Below are 18514 nucleotides of genomic sequence, written 5' to 3' on the forward strand. Positions count from 1 at the left end.
GTTGGTTCACCTCCCCAAGGCCTCCGCTTATTCTAGTCTGCGGTCTGAAGAGATCCCCGCCTACAGTATAATATTAGCGGTTCTGGTTTGGACATGTACGGTCCGAACAAAACTGCAGCTAGAACGTCGTAAATAACATAATGACTGAACCGAAATAACCGACATGAACAAAATCCCATTGCTTATCCTGGTTCGGTTTTGGTTATCTTTCAGCCGGCTCTAATACGGCACATGACCATGTGCACGTAACTGGATGACCCATCCTGGCACGGCCCCATTCATTGCTCTCAGTCAAACAGGAATTAGGTCGTGACTTTTGCCCCGGGCTTGCGGCCCAATACCTGGGTGTGTGTATGGGGCTATAAAATTCAATGGGTTCAGTGTGCTAGCCGTGACACTATCATGTGCATGAGGCCTTACAAGAATACCGACTATAACAAAGCATTAGATAAGAGATCAGAAGATCATATTTACATAGAAAATACATATGTACCATAGAACGTGGTACTCTATACAACTATCATATAAGGAATCGCAGCCATCGTACTGAACCAAATTCACACCACACAATGATCAAGCAAAAAAAAAACAACAAAAAAACAGAAAATCTTCCTCTAGAGCAACGAACAAAAACATTCTGTCCCTTGGAATGTGGCCATGCAATGATATAAGATGAGGGAGGGGCAAGTTCCCTGGTAATGAAGAGGTTAATGCTCCATCTGCCCCAGTGATCCTAACAGACAGTGATGGCGACCATATAGATACATATATATATATACATACATACCTCCACCTGCCGAGTCGTACACTACGTATCTACTTCCTCTGGGGCTACAGGACCTGTGATGATGTCACGACCATGTGATCAGTCCTATGTGTGGGAGGAGTCAAGTGATCACATGATGAGGTGTTGCCGGGTTACGTGCTCTGCTGTGCTGTTCGCCGCTGAATTTTATGGGGCAGGTTTACTAAAATGGCCTTAAAGCAGGGTTATGTAAGATACCGGAAACAGCGTGGCCTCCAAAAACAGCCTCAAGCACTTCAGTACCGGGCCAATTTGTGGTCCAGGCCCAGACATATTTTCGGGTTTTTTTGTATGTGCGGTTTTGAGGGCTGTAACATTTTTATCATTTGGGTTATTTGACTAATTTCTGCTTCTTTTTTCGGTGACCCATAGGGCTTTATTTTTATGTTGGTTTTCATTTTTTTTATATCCAGTAATTATAAACAAAAGAGGAGGGAAATCGGGTCTGTTTTTCACTTTATGAGTTAGTTTTATTTCTCTGTTACAGTAATTTTTATTTTGTATTTCGTTATCAGGATTGGGGCTAGAACCTGTAATATAAGGGCGTGTTATTAACATATTATTTTATTTATTTTTTAATTATTTTACATTCATTTAATTTTTTTTTTTTTACTGTTTTCTTTTTAGACCTTTGGGGACATCTGATTTTTTCCACAGTTTTTTTCATTGCATTTTCAATGAGTTTTCTTTATTAAAAACGCAGCTTCAATTATACCTATACGGAAACCATCAGCATTTCCGCAGGTATAGTTGACATGCTGGAATTTTCAAAAACACTTGAGATTTTGAAATCACATTTCCACTGCAGATATTTTTCTGCAATGTATGGATGGGATTGGGCATAACCCCACTCACTTTACAGGTACTGAAAAACCAGTGTTTTTTTCCATTGCAAAAAAGCTGTGTTTTCGCAACGTGGGGCTTCAGCCTATAAGGGTTTTCTGGCCCCAAATTCAAATTTCATGCTGATGTATGTGATCTGTGACCTGGACCCTGCACAGATCTTCTGTTCCAGTAGCCTATAGGTAACGCTGCTAACCATTGAGTCACCAAACTGCTTGGTCACACAGTGAGCATCAAATGATCTATGGCCTATAATATATTTGTATTTGGGGACAGAACCTCTTTAAATAACAATTGTTGAGATTTTTAAATATTTTCAGTGTTGTAGTCTATATTTTCAAAAATTTCTAAAAAAAAAAAAAACCTTCAGTTCTGACTCTGACCACTAAACCAAATAATATGCTGAGACTTCCTGCTTTCTGTAGCTGTCTTTGCAGCTGCCCTCTCACTTATCAGCACATTGGTAATTACAGCTATCTTGTATATGTAGACAAGACACAGAACCCACCAATCACAATAGGTGATCTAACATCTACTCTCCTACCTGTGTAATGACTGCTTCAGAGCTCACAGCATGCCTAGAAATCACTCAGGAGTCAATAGGGTCTACTCCAGACTATTGTGTCTATGGTCTATCTGGTATATAGAGCTACATCACATTATACTAGAGCATTATGTACAACTAGCCTCTGTCCACGACTTCGTCTGTGTGTTGTTGGCATCGATGATCTCCCTATATTCAGCAAATTGCTGCCCTCAATGGCTCTCAAGCTGTCCTGCTGCTGAACTCATACCTCGCGCTGTGCCTGTAATTGTTCCGGCATCTCAGTAGCTCACTGGGGTGCCATATAGCCAGCGTGTTGTTGGCCAATTCTTACCCAGAGACATAAAAAAAGCCAGGCTGGAGTTTGCCAAAACTCACCTGAGAAAGCCAAAAACGTTTTGGAAGAATGTTCTCTGGTCAGAGGAGACAAAAGTAGGAAAAGGCCTCAACATAGAGTTTACAGGAAAAAAAAGAGGCCTTCAAAGAAAAGAAGACGCCCCCTACAGTCAGACATGGCGGAGGTTCCTCTGATGTTTTGGTGTTGCTTTGCTGCCTCTGGCACTGGACTGCTTGACCGTGTGCATGGCATTATGAAGTCTGAAGACGACCAACACATTGTGCAGCATAATGTAGGGCCCAGTGTGAGAAAGCTGGGTCTCCCTCAGAGGTCATGGGTCTTCCAGCAGGACAATGACCCAAAACACACTTCAGGTCAGCACTAGAAAATGGTGGTGAGAGAAAGCCCTGGAGACTTGTAAAGTGGCAGCAATGAGTCCAGCCCTGAATCCCATAGAACACCTGTGGGGGAGGGGTAGAGATCTCTTGGTGGCAGTTTGGAGAAGGCCCCCTTCACATCTCAGGGGGGACCTGGAGCAGTTTGCTAAAGAAGAATGGTCTAAAATTCCAGCAGAGCCTTGTAAGAAACTCATTGCTGGTTACCGGAAGCGGATGTGCGCAGTTATTGTGTCTAAAGGTTGTGCTACCAAGTATTAGGCTGAGGGGGCCAATACTTCTGTCCGGACCATTTTTGGAGTTTTGTGTAAAATGATCAATGATTTGACTTTTTTTTCATTCTCTTTTGTGTTTTTTTCATTGCAAGCAAAATAAATGAAGATATTACCAAAGAGTTTGTGCTTGTAATCATTATCTGGAAGAAACTGAGTATTATCTGACAGAATTGCAGGGGGGCCAATACTTTTGGCCAACACTGTATCTTTCTGTTTGTATTTGAACCCTACTAATTGTACAGTGCTGCGGAATATGTTGGCGCTATATAAATAAAATGTATTATTATTATGCTAAGAGTCCGTCTCCCAGCATAGTGGTCAGGGCAGTAAATACCGCTCACTCACGGATGAAAATAAGTCATGTGAATTTAGTCTTAATTCTTGTTGATGAGCCATTTCAGGCATCAGCTTTTCACATAATAACTTGCTGAACTTACCAGCTAAGGAAAATGTTTTAGTCTATTGTTTTATACTTGTCGATCATGATACTTGGTATCTGGAAGCTGCAGCATTGTCCTCCATATGTTCAGATAAGGTTATGGATGCCTTTTTAGCTGTATTTTCTCCTGTTGGTTTCTCCAAATTTTACTTGCAAGTTTACGGTACAGACTGATATCAGCATGCGCAGAGATGTGCTAGGGGCAGTCCAATTTTTTACCTCGTCAGGAAAGTTGCCATATCACAATTGAAAAGGAGTGTTTAGCAATAGTTTGGGCCCTACAAAAACTACAGCCTTACCTTTGTGGACACAATTTTTAAGTGATCAAAGATCATAAACCACTTACGATGTATTTAATCCTCACCAATCCCTCCATTAAACTCGGAGTGCACTAGCTAGCTGTCTATGGTGTCGTTGATTCTTTAAGCTAGCTCATATAACAATTACACTGACAAGCAAAATGGTAACAATGTTTTGAACTTGTGACTTTCAGGCTCCAAATCTCACCATCCCCTACAGGTTAATACGTGGGACTACCGTCATTTTATAGACAATCATCTTGGCTATTGCATACATAAATTTGACTTGCAATCCAATTGTTATAATTTTGTAAAACCACCTTTGGCTTTCAAGTGTGTTTCCCAATGTCTTCCTACCTCAAGGAATCAGGACTGTAACTTGGGTAAGGGCTCGTTCACATCTGCGTCGTCGGTCCTTATTGCAGGTTTCCGTTTCCTGCATAAAACAGATGCAGGAGACGGAAGCCTGCAGGAGACTTTCTCACCCATTCATTTGAATGGGTGAGAAAGCTGTCCGGCCGTGCGCGGCAGTGAGCGTTTTGCGCTCTCCGCCGCGAAACCGGGTTTTATAATCCGGACACAGAGTCGGACATGCACTACTCTGTGTCCGGATAAAAAAGACGGAAACCATAGTACGGAGACCCCAGACGCAGGTGTGAACCCAGCGTCAGTTAGGATTTTCTGTTACTCCATTTAATTTGTAGCTGGTTTCCTTGTGCTATTACATCACTTTCTGAACCCTTTTGTATTAAAGTCTTTACTTTATTGATAGTCCTTCTATTCTCTATGGGTCATTGCCTGTCAAAGTGTATTAAGCTGTCTGAATAGTGGAGAGCAGCGTGTCTGTGCGTGCGCGCGTTTGGTATTTATTGGCCCAGGATTCAAAAGGTGGTGACAGCATTAATGTGTATGTGAGGAGCGTTGAGTGTTGGAGTCTGGTTTGTGCTAAACATCCTATCTTAACGTTGTGATTCCTCCACAGAGATTCACGTTAAAGACGGTATGATTTGTAGATAAAATATTCTCTGCCTTCAGAATGTGAATGGGGCTCTGCCCTTGTGTGTGGATTTTTAGAAGCGTATAGGGGAGACTTTCTGACCACGTGACCACCGATGAGCAGTACTGGAAAATATATTGGAACTTACTACTGTTACTATTTTTACCTATATGGAACAATCATTGTGACTGTATTTTAATGAACGATAGTTTACTACATAGCACATTTCCCAAATTCTGAAGATGAAAATGTCTTTTCCACTGTGTGAATTTTCAGATGTTTAGCTAGATTTGGTCTATCTCTAAAACATTTCCCACATTCTGAACATGAATATGGCTTCTCTCCTGTGTGAATTCTCCGATGTCTAATAACACTTGGTTTATCTGTAAAGCATTTCCCACACTCTAAACATGAGATTGGCTTCTCTCCTGTGTGAAGTCTCTGATGTCTAACAAGATTAGGTTTATCGCTAAAGCCTTTCCCACATTCTGAACATGAAAATTTCTTCTCTCCTGTGTGACTTCTCTGATGTTTAACAAGATCTGCTTTCTGGTTAAAACATTTCCCACATTCTGAACACAAATATGGCTTCTCACCTGTGTGGATTCTCTGATGTCTAACAAGAGCTGATTTATCACTACAACGTTTATCACATTCTGAGCATGAAAATGGCTTCTCTCCTGTGTGAATTCTTTGATGCCGAACAAGATCCGATTTCTGATAAAAACATTTTACACATTCTGAACAGGAAAATGGCTTCTCTCCTGTGTGAATTCTCCGATGTATGACAAGAGCTGACTTTTGATAAAAACCTTTTCCACATTCTGAACAGGAAAATAACACTTCTCCTGTGTGTATTCTCTGATGTCTACCAAGAGTTTGTTTATCGCTATAATATTTCCCACATTCTGAACATGAATATGGCTTCTCCACATTGTGACTTCTTTGATGTACGACGTTCCTTCTGTGACTATTATTTTGCTTCTGAGTCCATGATGGATCAGAAGATCGGACATGTATAGAAGGATTAGATGATAGATCTTTGCCGTCAAGGACTGAGGGTATATCTGGGATAATGACATGTTCTTCATATGTATCTTGTGTGATACCACCATCATCCACTTTATATGATGTATGTCCCTCTGAGGTCATGGTACAGTCACATGACAAGGAGAAACATGATTTTATTGATTTTGCATAATATAACCTTAAAATTATATTGATAAATTACAATATTCCAATATAAAAACGACCATACAAATTACAAGACATGTAGAAGAATCGCACCACAACAAAGATGACCAAAAAAAAGATGACAATTATGATTTCATCTCTTCGACAGGATCTACAGCATACTTCATGATGGATTCCTTTGAGATTCTCTATTGCTCATTCATACAGTGGAAAGTTTCACATATAGCAAGTTTACATACATTTAACTGTGAAATTATCTTATTTGTCCATCAGTTCTGATGGATCCTTACAGATGTTGATATAACTGACATTTCCTTTTTTCTAATTTGTACACAAACAAATCTTGACATGAAAACCTATAAATAATTTAATAAATCCATTTGGGGAAAACAAGTCAAATAGACCAAAGAAACATAATGTAAACAGATTCCTATTCAGTACTCACCTGAAGGAATCTCCTCCTTACACTCCTCATCACCCCTCACATATGTCTCCGGAACCTTAATAATGTTCAGATCTTTACCCAGATACAAAAGCTGTGAAACAAATATTGTAAAGTCACCAGACGGATGGAGAAGTCACATGGGATGTTTTATAGGAGAAGAAAAGATCATTCATTATCATGACCACAAAGTGACAGCAGGACTTATCTGACCAAATAGCTGCAGGTCTCCTGGATAAATCCACCATGTTGTCATCTACCTGATCATCCTGGAGGACATTTTCTTCCTTACAGTCCTGTGGTAGAAGAGGTCTGGGACATCTCTCCGGTGATGTTCTCTTACTGGATGGAACTGGAGGAAACACATACAGGGACTGAATTCATTCTTTCCATACAGATAATGAGAGGCCGTGTGTATTTAGTCATGTCTATTACCTGCTGATGTGAGGGGCTGCTGATCCTCCATCATCACCTCCTTGTACACATCTTTGTGTCCTTCTAAATACTCCCACTCCTCCATGGAGAAATAGACAGTGACATCCTGACACCTTATAGGAACCTGACAACACAATGATACAGTCATCACCAGATCCCTTCATAGCGCTCCTGTATAATGTCCCAGTATTCCCAGCAGTGTCACCTCTCCAGTCAGCAGCTCAATGATCTTGTTGGTGAGATCTAGGATCTTCTGTCCATTGATCTCCTCATGTATCAGGGAGTGAGGTGGAGGCCCCGGGATTGGGCTCAGGGTTCTCCCACATACTTCAGATACAGGAGCCTGACAGCGCCCACTAGAGGTCTTCTTCACTACTGTGTAATCCTGTTTATGGAGAGACACATTAATAAATATCACTCCATCCATTCCCAGAGTCCCTCACCTCTCCAGTCATATCATCTGTTATTACTATAGATAAGAATGATGTAATGTGACATCATCAGAATCTCTGACCTCTCCAGTAAGCTGGTACAGGATCTCTAGGGTCAGATATATTATACTTTCTGCCATCTTGTCCCGGTCTCTCTCCATTCTTGATGGGTCAGTCAGGAAATTCTCTTATATAGAGGATATTCACTATACTGTTGGAACCTAGATGGATAGAAGATGAGCCAATGTAAAATCAAAAATATCCCATGTAACAAATACAATTCCTGGAGATGGAGAGAGGAAACAATAAAGTGTAGATGTACAGTGGGGCAAAAAAGTATTTAGTCAGACACCAATAGTGCAAGTTCCACCACTTAAAAAGATGAGAGGCGTCTGTAATTTACATCATAGGTAGACCTCAACTATGAGAGACAGAATGAGACAACAAATCCAGAAAATCACATTGTCTGATTTTGTAAGATTTTTTTTTCAAATTATGGTGGAAAATAAGTATTTGGTCACCTACAAACAATCAAGATTTCTGGCTCTCACAGACCTGTAACTTCTTCTTTAAGAGTCTCCTCTTTCCTCCACTCATTCCCTGTAGTAATGGTACCTGTTTAAACTTGTTATCAGTATAAAAAGACACCTGTGCACACCCTCAAATAGTCAGACTCCAAACTCCACTATGGTGAAGACCAAAGAGCTGTCAAAGGACACCAGTAACAAAATTGTAGCCCTGCACCAGGCTGGGAAGACTGAATCTGCAATAGGCAACCAGCTTGGATTGAAGAAATCAACTGTGGGAGCAATAATTAGAAAATGGAAGACATACAAGACCACTGATAATCTCCCTCGAACTGGGGCTCCACGCAAAATCTCACCCCGTGGGGTCAAAATGATCACAAGAACGGTGAGCAAAAATCCCAGAACCACATGGGGGGACCTAGTGAATGAACTGCAGAGAGCTGGGACCAATGTAACAAAGCCTACCATCAGTAACACACTACGCCGCCAGGGACTCAGATCCTGCAGTGCCAGACGTGTCCCACTGCTTAAGCCAGTACATGTCCGGGCCCGTCTGAAGTTTGCTAGAGAACATTTGGATGATCCAAAAGAGTATTGGGAGAATGTCCTATGGTCTGATGAAACCAAAATGGAACTGTTTGGTAGAAACACAACTTTTCGTGTTTGGAGGAAAAAGAATACTGAGTTGCATCCATCAAACACCATACCTATTGTAAAGCATGGGGGTGGAAACATCATGCTTTGGGGCTGTTTCTCTGCAAAGGGGCCAGGACGACTGATCCGGGTACATGAAAGAATGAATGGGGCCATGTATCGTGAGATTTTGAGTGCAAACCTCCTTCCATCAGCAAGGGCATTGAAGATGAAACGTGGCTGGGTCTTTCAACATGACAATGATCCAAAGCACACCGCCAAGGCAACGAAAGAATGGCTTTGTAAGAAGCATTTCAAGGTCCTGGAGTGGCCTAGCCAGTCTCCAGATCTCAACCCCATAGAAAACCTTTGGAGGGAGTTGAAAGTCTGTGTTGCCCATCGACAGCCCCAAAACATCACTGCTCTAGAGGAGATCTGCATGGAGGAATGGGCCAACATACCAACAACAGTGTGTGCCAACCTGGAGAAGACTTACAGAAAACGTTTGACCTCTGTCATTGCCAACAAAGGATATATAACATTGAGATGAAATTTATAGTATTGAGATGAAATTTTGTTACTGACCAAATACTTATTTTCCACCATCATTTGAAAATAAATTCTTACAAAATCAGACAATGTGATTTTCTGGATTTGTTTTCTCATTTTGTCTCTCATAGTTGAGGTCTACCTATGATGTAAATTACAGACGCCTCTCATCTTTTTAAGTGGTGGAACTTGCACTATTGGTGACTGACTAAATACTTTTTTGCCCCACTGTATATATATATATATATATATATATATATATATATATATATATATATATATATATATATATAATAGCTGGTACCCGCGACTTCATCTGCGGTGATTGTAGAAGTGGGTATATACAGGGGTGGGTAAGGTTTTCGTACTGTGTATGAGGTATGGGATATGAAATGTAACTTTGTATCTTGTTTTTGCTGTAATTCAGAGAATACGTGAGACTTTTGTGTTGCAGTTACTTTGTATTTGAGCTGCTATATATACGGTGTTGTGAGAAACTTTACATAGTGACTTTGGGACAGAAGTATTTGAAGTTAACCCCTTCCCGCCGATGGCATTTTTTGATTTTCGTTTTTGACTCCCCTCCTTCTAAACCCCATAACTTTTTTATTTCTCCGCTCCCAGAGCCATATGAGGTCTTAATTTTTGCGGGACAGATTTGTCTTCATGATGCCGCCATTAATTATTCTATATAATGTACTGGGAAGCAGGGGAAAAATTCAGAATGGGGTGGATTTGAAGAAAAAATGCAGTTCTGCGACTTTCTTACGGGCTTTGGTTTTACGGCGTTCACTGTGCAACCAAAATGACATGTCCCCTGTATTCTGTGTTTCGTTACGATGCTGGGGATACCAAATTTATATGGTTTTATGTACATTTTGACCCCTTAAAAAAAAATCCAAAACTGTGTTAAAAAATTATTTTTTGAAAAGTCGCCATATTCCGACAGCCATAACTTTTTTATACGTGCGTGTACAGGGATGTATAGGGTGTCTTTTTTTGCAGGACTGGGTGTACTGTGTAGTTCTACCATTTTCGGGAAATGTTATTGCTTTGATCACTTTTTATTCAAATTTTTATCAGAATCAAAACAGTGAAAAAATGGCGGTTTGGCACTTTTGACCATTTTTCCCGCTACGGCGTTTACCGAACAGGAAAAATATTTGTATAGCTTTGTAGAGCGGGCGATTTTGGACGTGGGGATACCTAACATGTATGTGTTTCACAGTTTTTAACTACTTTTATATGTGTTCTAGGGAAAGGGGGGTGATTTGAATTTTTAATCCTTTTTATTTTATTTTTTATATTTTTTTTACATTTGTTAAACTTTTTTTTTTTGCATTTATTAGACCGCCTAGGGGTATTGACATGGGTGGGCGGTGTCGCGGATTGTCAGAGCGGTGGGGGTTGGCAAACATGGCTGCTCCAGAGCGTTAAAGAGCGCCTCCTGGAGTATCGCTAAGGTGAGGGTGAAAGTGGTAAAGTTTATGTATATGAAATTGTGTGGGGTCAGGGGCGAGGCTGTAGAGGGCAATATGAATTTTGTGGCTTGCTATGGTCTAAAGTGTGTGAGATTGCAGAGATGGTGATGTGAGTTTGGGTTTTGTGGGGGTCCTGGCACAAACGTATGTGCGCTATTGTGACGAAAAGTAGCCTATTGTTTAATCGGGTGTATTAACTATGTTTGTGGAAAATTTCAGCCAAATCAGTGGAGCGGTTTTTCCGTGATTGAGGAACAAACATCCGAACATGCAAACATCCAAACACACAAACCCACAAACTTTCACATTTATAATATTAATAGGATATATATATATGAAGAGCTCAACGGAAAAATGGCCTAAGTCCAAAAATCAATATTGTGAGAAAAACGAAATTTGAAGTTTTAGCCTAAAGCAAACGGGCATTATTGTGGAATATATCTATCCAATGTAATCAGCTAATGAACACCGTTAATCCTAATCATAAATTGTATTATTTATTAAAAAAATTGCAGCTTCATGTATAAATATTATTTATTTAATATTATTAATTAATTACTAATATTATTAAACGATGAAGAATAATAATTACCTGCCTCCCTTTTCGGCGCTAAATATGTGCAAAAGTCGATTTAGAGCCTTTTAAACAATAAGACAAAGTTTTTACACTAATATAAACAACAGACCGGAAGTCACGATTTCAATGAAAAAATGACCAACGAGAGTGAAGTAAGTAAGTTTGTATTGGACTTAGGCCATTATTCCATTGAATGTAAATTCTTCTGCATTGAAATATATGGACTTAGGTCATTAATCCTAGGTACCTTGTAAACCCAATGCATAGAACGAGGTACAAAGAAGCTTTCTAGGTAATAATTTGAAATATGACAAAATGTGGACTTAGGCCATTTTTCCGTTGAGCTCTTCATATATATATCTGCACACAAACCACCACCTGCACTCTCTCTGTATATACACACACACACACACACACACACACACACACACACACACACACACACACACACACACACACACACACACACTACATATTTACTTACACTGGGGCTACAGGACCTGTAATGATGTCATGTGATCAGTCACGTGTGGGAGGAGTCAAGTGATCACATGATGAGGTGTTACCTGGTTACGTGGTCAGTATATACAGGACTCTGCTATGCTGGGGTTGCGTCTAGAATGGAGTTGCTCCTGGTAGGTCCTCCCTCCTGCAACTCCAATCTAGTCACTTCAGTAGTGAGGTGACTAGATTGGAGTTGCTGGAGGCAGGAACTACTAGAATCAGCTCCAATGTAGACTGTTCAGTACTGAAGTGACTAGAATGGAGTTGCTAATAGGAGCTGCCGCCAGAAACTCCAATCTAGTCACCTCACTACAGGAGCAGCTACGGTAGAGTGGAGTGTCTATAGGAAGGAGCCATAACTGGCCAAGAGAGACATTGTATATGTATATGATTATCAATAAGAATACAGGAAATACACATTCCTGGACATATATACATCCTGTGAAAGTTTGTGAGTTTGGATGTTTGTGTGTTTGGATGTTTGTTACTCAATCACACAAAACCCGCTCGACCGATTTGGCTGAATGTTTCCACAAACATAGTTAATACATCCGATTGCGCAATAGGCTACTTTTCGTCACAATAGTGCACATACGTTTGTGCCAGGACCCCCACAAAACCCAAACTCACACCACCATCTCTGCAATCTCACACACTTTGGACCATAGCAAGCCACAAATGTCATATTGCCCTCTACAGCCTCGCCCCTAACCCCACACAATCACATATACATATACTTTACCACTTTGCCCCTCACCTTAACGATACTCCAGGAGGTTCTCTTTAACGCTCCGGAGCAGCCGTGTTTGCCGACCCCCACCGCTCTGACAATCCGCGACACCGCCCACCCATGTCAATACCCCTAGGAGGTCTAATAAATGAAAAAAAAAAAAAGTTAAAAAAAAAGTTAAAAAAATATAAAAACAAATAAAAAGGATTAAAAATTCAAATCACCCCCCTTTTCCTAGAACACATATAAAAGTAGTTAAAAACTGTGAAATACATACATGTTAGGTATCCCCGCGTCCGAAATTGCCCGCTCTACAAAGCTATACAAATATTTTTCCTGTTCGGTAAACACCGAAGCAGGAAAAATGGTCAAAAGTGCCAAACCGCCGTTTTTTCACTGTTTTGATTCTGATAAAAATTTGAATAAAAAGTGATCAAAGCAATAACATTTCCCGAAAATGGTAGAGCTAAAAAGTACACCCGACCCCGCAAAAAAAGACGCCCTATACATCCCCGTACACGGACGTATAAAAAAGTTACGGCTGTCGGAATATGACGACTTTTCAAAAAAAATTTCTAACACAGTTTTGGATTTTTTTAAAGGGTCAAAAAGTAAATAAAACCATATAAATTTGGTATCCCCAGCATCGTAACGAAACACAGAATACAGGGGACATGTCATTTTGGTTGCACAGTGAACGCTGTAAAACCAAAGCCCGTAAGAAAGTCGCAGAAATGCATTTTTTCATCAAATCCACCCCATTCAGAATTTTTTCCCTGCTTCCCAGTACATTATATAGAATAAACAATGGTGGCATCATGAAGAAAAATTTGTCCCAGGAAAAATGAAGACCTCATATGACTCTGGGAGCGGAGAAATAAAAAAAGTTATGGGGTTTAGAAGGAGGGGAGTCAAAAACGAAAAACGAAAATAAAAAAATGCCATCGGCGGGAAAGGGTTAACTTCAAATACTTCTGTCCCAAAGTCACTATGTAAAGTTTCTCACAACACCGTATATATAGCAGCTCAAATACAAATTAACTTCAACACAAAAGTCTCACGTATTCTCTGAATTACAGCAAAAACAAGATACAAACTTACATTTCATATCCCATACCTTATACACAGTACAAAAACCTTACCCGCGCCTGTATATACCCACTTCTACAATCACCGCAGACGAAGTCGCGGGTACCAGCTAGTATATTATAATTGTGAAATGTTTGTGGGTTTGGATGTTTGGCGGTCAATCACGCAAAACCCGCTCCACCGATTTGGCTGAAATTTTCCACAAACATAGTTACTACACAGGATTGCACAATAGGCTACTTTTCGTCACAATAGCGCACATACGTTTTTCCCAGGACCCCCACAAAACCCAAACTCACATCACTATCTCTGCAATCTCACACACTTTGGACCATAGCAAGCCACAAAATTCATATTACCCTCTACAGCAGAGGTCAGCAACCCCTGCCACACGTGCCAAGAGTGGCACTCCTGCCATATTTCACTGGCACACCAGCAGCACAGGACCTGCAAGAGTTAAATGAAGTCGGAGCGTCCCTTCAGTGCTCTGCTAGAGCTGAGGCATAAGGACACTCCCCTTCCCTCACTGCCCTCCAATGAGAGGGGTGCAGGAAACCCAGGGGGTGGAGCTTAATCGCTCAGGTCTCTGCCTGCTATAGTGATAGCTCCTGCCGTCTGCATCCTGCAAACGTTCCCGAGGAGGAGAGGAAGCTGCTAGCAAAGTGAAGAAACACACAGGTCCCTTCCTGTAGTTCCTATTCTCATTAATGTCATGCATTTGGGGTTATTAGTTTAGTGTTAGTAACTACATGTGCATCACATTAATAGGAATAAACCCCATCATGTCCCTCATATTAACCCCTGTGTGCCCCATATAAAGGTTACTAATATGTGAGACATATGGAGGTACTAATAAAAGACCTCAATAATGAAGATACTTAATTATTACCTCCAAGTCTCTCACATATCAGTAACTCTTACACAAGGGTTAATGTGAGGGACATGATGGGTTACTAACACAGGGCCAGACTTTATGTTGCTTGCTCAAGAGTATCCTGTGCCCAAAACTTACGTGTACTGGCGGAAAATAACAAATCATACAATGTCGTATATCCAAGTATATTAACCGGTTAAGGACCGCTGGCCGTAAATTTACGGCCAGCAGTCCTGGTCTCTAAGACCAGCCGATAGTAAATTTACGGCCGGTCTTCAGAGACTCACTAGGCAGGGGGTGGGGCGGGGGGAGGGCAGGGGTTAGGTGTTACTAACACCTAACCACCCCCTCAACAACGTTCAGTCGGACTCAGTTCCGACTGAACGTTTTAACCCTTTCGATCGTGCCGTGAAACATCACGGCGCGATCGAAAGGGATCCGCCGAAGATTGAAGCTGATCGGCACCCCCCGCGGCGAGATCGGGGGGTGCTGATGTCAGTAGAAGGTAGTCTGGGGTCTGGCCAGTGACCCCAGACTACCGGAGCCCCACATACCTGGTTGATCCTGCCGACCGATGGAGGAAGTGAGCGATGCAGCTCACTTCCTCTGCAGCTTGCAGGACACGAGCAGGCTTGTGTCCTGCTCGTGTCCTGTCTGCTATTGTGCAGATTCAGTTGATGCTTTCATCAAAGCATCAACTGATTGAAGTGTCCTAAATGGACACATGAAAAAGTTAAAAAAAAAAAAGTTAAAAAAAAATAAAGTGTATGAAAAAAGTAATAAAGTTATAAAGCCCAAAAATCCCTTTTTCTCTATACAAAATGAATTATATAAAAAAAGTACTAAAAATTAATAAAAACAATGCAAATTTGGTATCGCCGCGTCCGTAACAACCTGTACAATAAAACTGAAATTATATTTAATGTATATGGTGTACAGCTGAAAAAAAAAACGGAAAAAACCCGCCAGAAGTAATGATTTTTCACCATATCACCTTACAAAATATGCTATAAAAAGTGATCAAAAAATCATATGCACCCCACAACAGTACCAATAAAAAGCGCAGGTTGTCCCGCAAAAAATAAGCCCTCAACCAACACTGTCAACCGAAAAATAAAAATGTTACGCCTCTCAGAAGATGGCGATGCAAAAATCACTGATTTATGTCCCCAAATGTGTTTTTGTTCTGCAGAATTAGTATCGCATAAAAAAATACTATAAATGAGGTATCGCCGTAACCGTACCGACCCGCAGAATAAAGGCTACATGTTACTTATACTGTACGCTGCATGGCGCAAAATTTAAAGGGTACAACTCAATGCCAGGATTGATTTTTTTTTTTTTTTTTTAAATCCAGCAAGAAAGAGTTAATAAAATGTATTCAGTATGTTGTAGGCACCCAAAAATGGTGTCATTACAAAATACATCACATCCCGCAAACAACAAGCCCTTATATGGCCACGTCACCAAAAGAATAAAGAAAATATAGCATCTAGTAATGTGAAGACAAAAAAACCCAAAATCGCCAAATTATTAGAATACAACTGGCGGCGTCAGGAAGGGAATGTATAAGCAGTGTGAGCGAATATCAGTGGACACCCCAGATTTACAGCTTATGAGGGAACAGACACCAGAAGTGACCCCCAAAGTGACCCCCAGAGTGACTCCCCCAATCATAGGAGCTACTGGGACATAGTAGGGAATTTGGTGTCTGCAATGTTCTCCGCACCGCTTATATATTCCCTCTTCGCCATCCGCCGTGCAGTCACGTCCGGATACTAATACTCACTACACCCCCTGATAAATTCTTTGAGGGGTGCAGTTTTCAAAATGGGGTCACTCCTTTGGGGAATCCACTTTTCTGGTACCTTACAGGCTCTACAAACATGACATGGCGTCCAGATACCAAACATCTGAATCTGTACTCCAAAAGCCTCATCGCGCTCCTTCCCTTCTGCGCCCTGCTGTGCGCCCAAACTGCAGTTTATGCCACATGTATGGCATATGTATGACACTGGTGTACCCGGGATAACGGACGTAATGTCATATGTGGGTATAAACTGATATTGGGGCACAGCCAGACACAGAAGGGAAGAAGGGTTATTGGGGTTTTGGAGCGCAGACGGTTTGGTTTTTGGATGCCATGACACTTTTGCACAGCTGAAACGCCAGTAAAGTGGAATCCCCTGATATGAGACCCTATTTTGGAAACTACACCCCTGAAGGATTTATCCAGGGGTACAGAGAGCATTTTTAGCCCCCAAGTTTTGCTATAACTTATTATCCATAAATGAATACGAAGCTGATTGTGAGAGGTGAAAATGACCATTTTTCCAGGAATACATCATTTCTGTGCGTAATATATTGTGCCTGACTTGTATCAGAGATGAACGCTCTGAAAGCTGTTGTGCCCGGGATACCCGCTTACCAGTTTTTGGAGTGTCTCTGATGACATAAGTTGGGCACAACATATCGGGCACTGAAATGGCGAATCTCTGGAAATTTTTCATTTTTAACTTCTCATTATCAGTTGCGATTTCATTTCTGGAAACTAAATAAATGCAACACTCAAGGGTTAAAAATTCTCGCTACGCCACTTGATAAATCCCATCAGTGGGCTAGTGTCCAAAATAGGGTGACATGTCTGCGGATTCCACTTTATTGACAATTCAGGGGCTTTGCAAAAGTGACGTCCAAAAACCAAACTGTGCTCCAGAAACCAAAATAGCGCTCCTTCCCTTCTGCGCCCTGCTGTGTGCCCAAACTACAGTTTATGCCACATGTATGACACTGGTGTACCCGGGATAACGGACGTAATGTCATATGTGGGTATAAACTGATATTAGGGCACATGTATGACACTGGTGTACCCGGGATAACGTACGTAATGTCATAAGTGGTTATAAACTGATATTAGGGCACAGACGGACACAGAAGGGTTATTGGGTTTATGGAGCACAGATGGTTTGGTTTTTGGATGCCATGACACTTTTGCAGAGACCCTAAACTTGCCCCTACAAAATGGGGTTTACAGTTACCTCCAGGTCTCTCCAAAAGCAACATGGCCCCCAGAAAGTCCCTCTAAATCTGTACCCCAAAAGCTAAAAAGCGCAGTGCTCCTTCCCTTCTGAGCCCTGCTGTGTGCCCAAGCAGCAGTTTACACCCACATATATCATTTTTTGCCCCTCGGGATGGCCCCTTAATAGTTTTAGGAGTGCAGGTCTCTGACAACACAAAGTGGGTGCAACGTATTGGGCACCGAAATGGCATATTTCTTTCAAAATTTCAATTTTCATTTTGGACATTCATTTTTTGGAAGCATTTTAGGCACAAAATGATAATACCCCTTGATTCATTCCATGACAGGTGTAGTTTATAAAATGGGGTCACTTTTGAGGGGTTTCCATTGTATTGGTACTTTAGGGGCTCAGCAAATGTGACATGGCACCTCAAAACTATTCCAGCCACATCTGCCCTCCAAAATCCAAATACCTCTCTTTCCATTCTGAGCCTCACCATGTACCCATACAGCAGATTATGGCCACATATGGGGTATTGCCGTGTTCAGGAGAAATTTTGTAACAAACTGTGGGGGGCTTTTAATTTTTTAACTACTTGCAAAATTAAAAATATGGCGCTAAATGGACGATACATTGTGAAAAAAAAGTAATTTTTCATTTTTACGCCCCAATGTTAATAAAATCTGTGAAACAGCTGTGAGGCCAAAATGCTCACTCTACCCCTAGATAAATTCTATGAGTGGTGTAGTTTCCAAAATGGGGTCACTTATAGGGGGTTTCCACTGTATTGATACTTTAGGGGCTCTGCAAATGCGACATGGGACTTGAAAAATATTCCAGCAAAATCTGTCCTTCAAAATTAAAATAGCGCTTTCCATTCTGAGCCCCACCATGTTCCCATACAGCAGATTATGGCCACATATGGGGCATTTCTGTGTTCAGGAGAAATTGTTTAACGAACTTTATGGAGCTTTTTCCCCTTTATCCTCTTGTGAAAATGAAAAATTTGGGGCTAAATTGACAGTTTATTGGAAAAAAAGTAATTTTTCATTTTCATGCCCCAATGTTAATAAAATCTGTGAAACAGCTGTAGG

The 18514-nt window shown here is 41.0% G+C and overlaps 1 protein-coding gene and 1 pseudogene across 1 annotated transcript in view; one reads left to right on the top strand and one right to left on the bottom strand.

Moving 5' to 3' along the window:
* The window catches only part of LOC142210384 (uncharacterized), a 29505-nt pseudogene extending 21890 nt beyond the window's left edge, over positions 1-7615 (bottom strand).
* The window catches only part of LOC142210374 (uncharacterized), a 437305-nt gene that overhangs the window by 108722 nt on the left and 310069 nt on the right, over positions 1-18514 (top strand). The window lies entirely within an intron of this gene.

This window comes from Leptodactylus fuscus, chromosome 6 (assembly GCF_031893055.1).
Source record: "Leptodactylus fuscus isolate aLepFus1 chromosome 6, aLepFus1.hap2, whole genome shotgun sequence".
NCBI lineage: Eukaryota > Metazoa > Chordata > Amphibia > Anura > Leptodactylidae > Leptodactylus > Leptodactylus fuscus.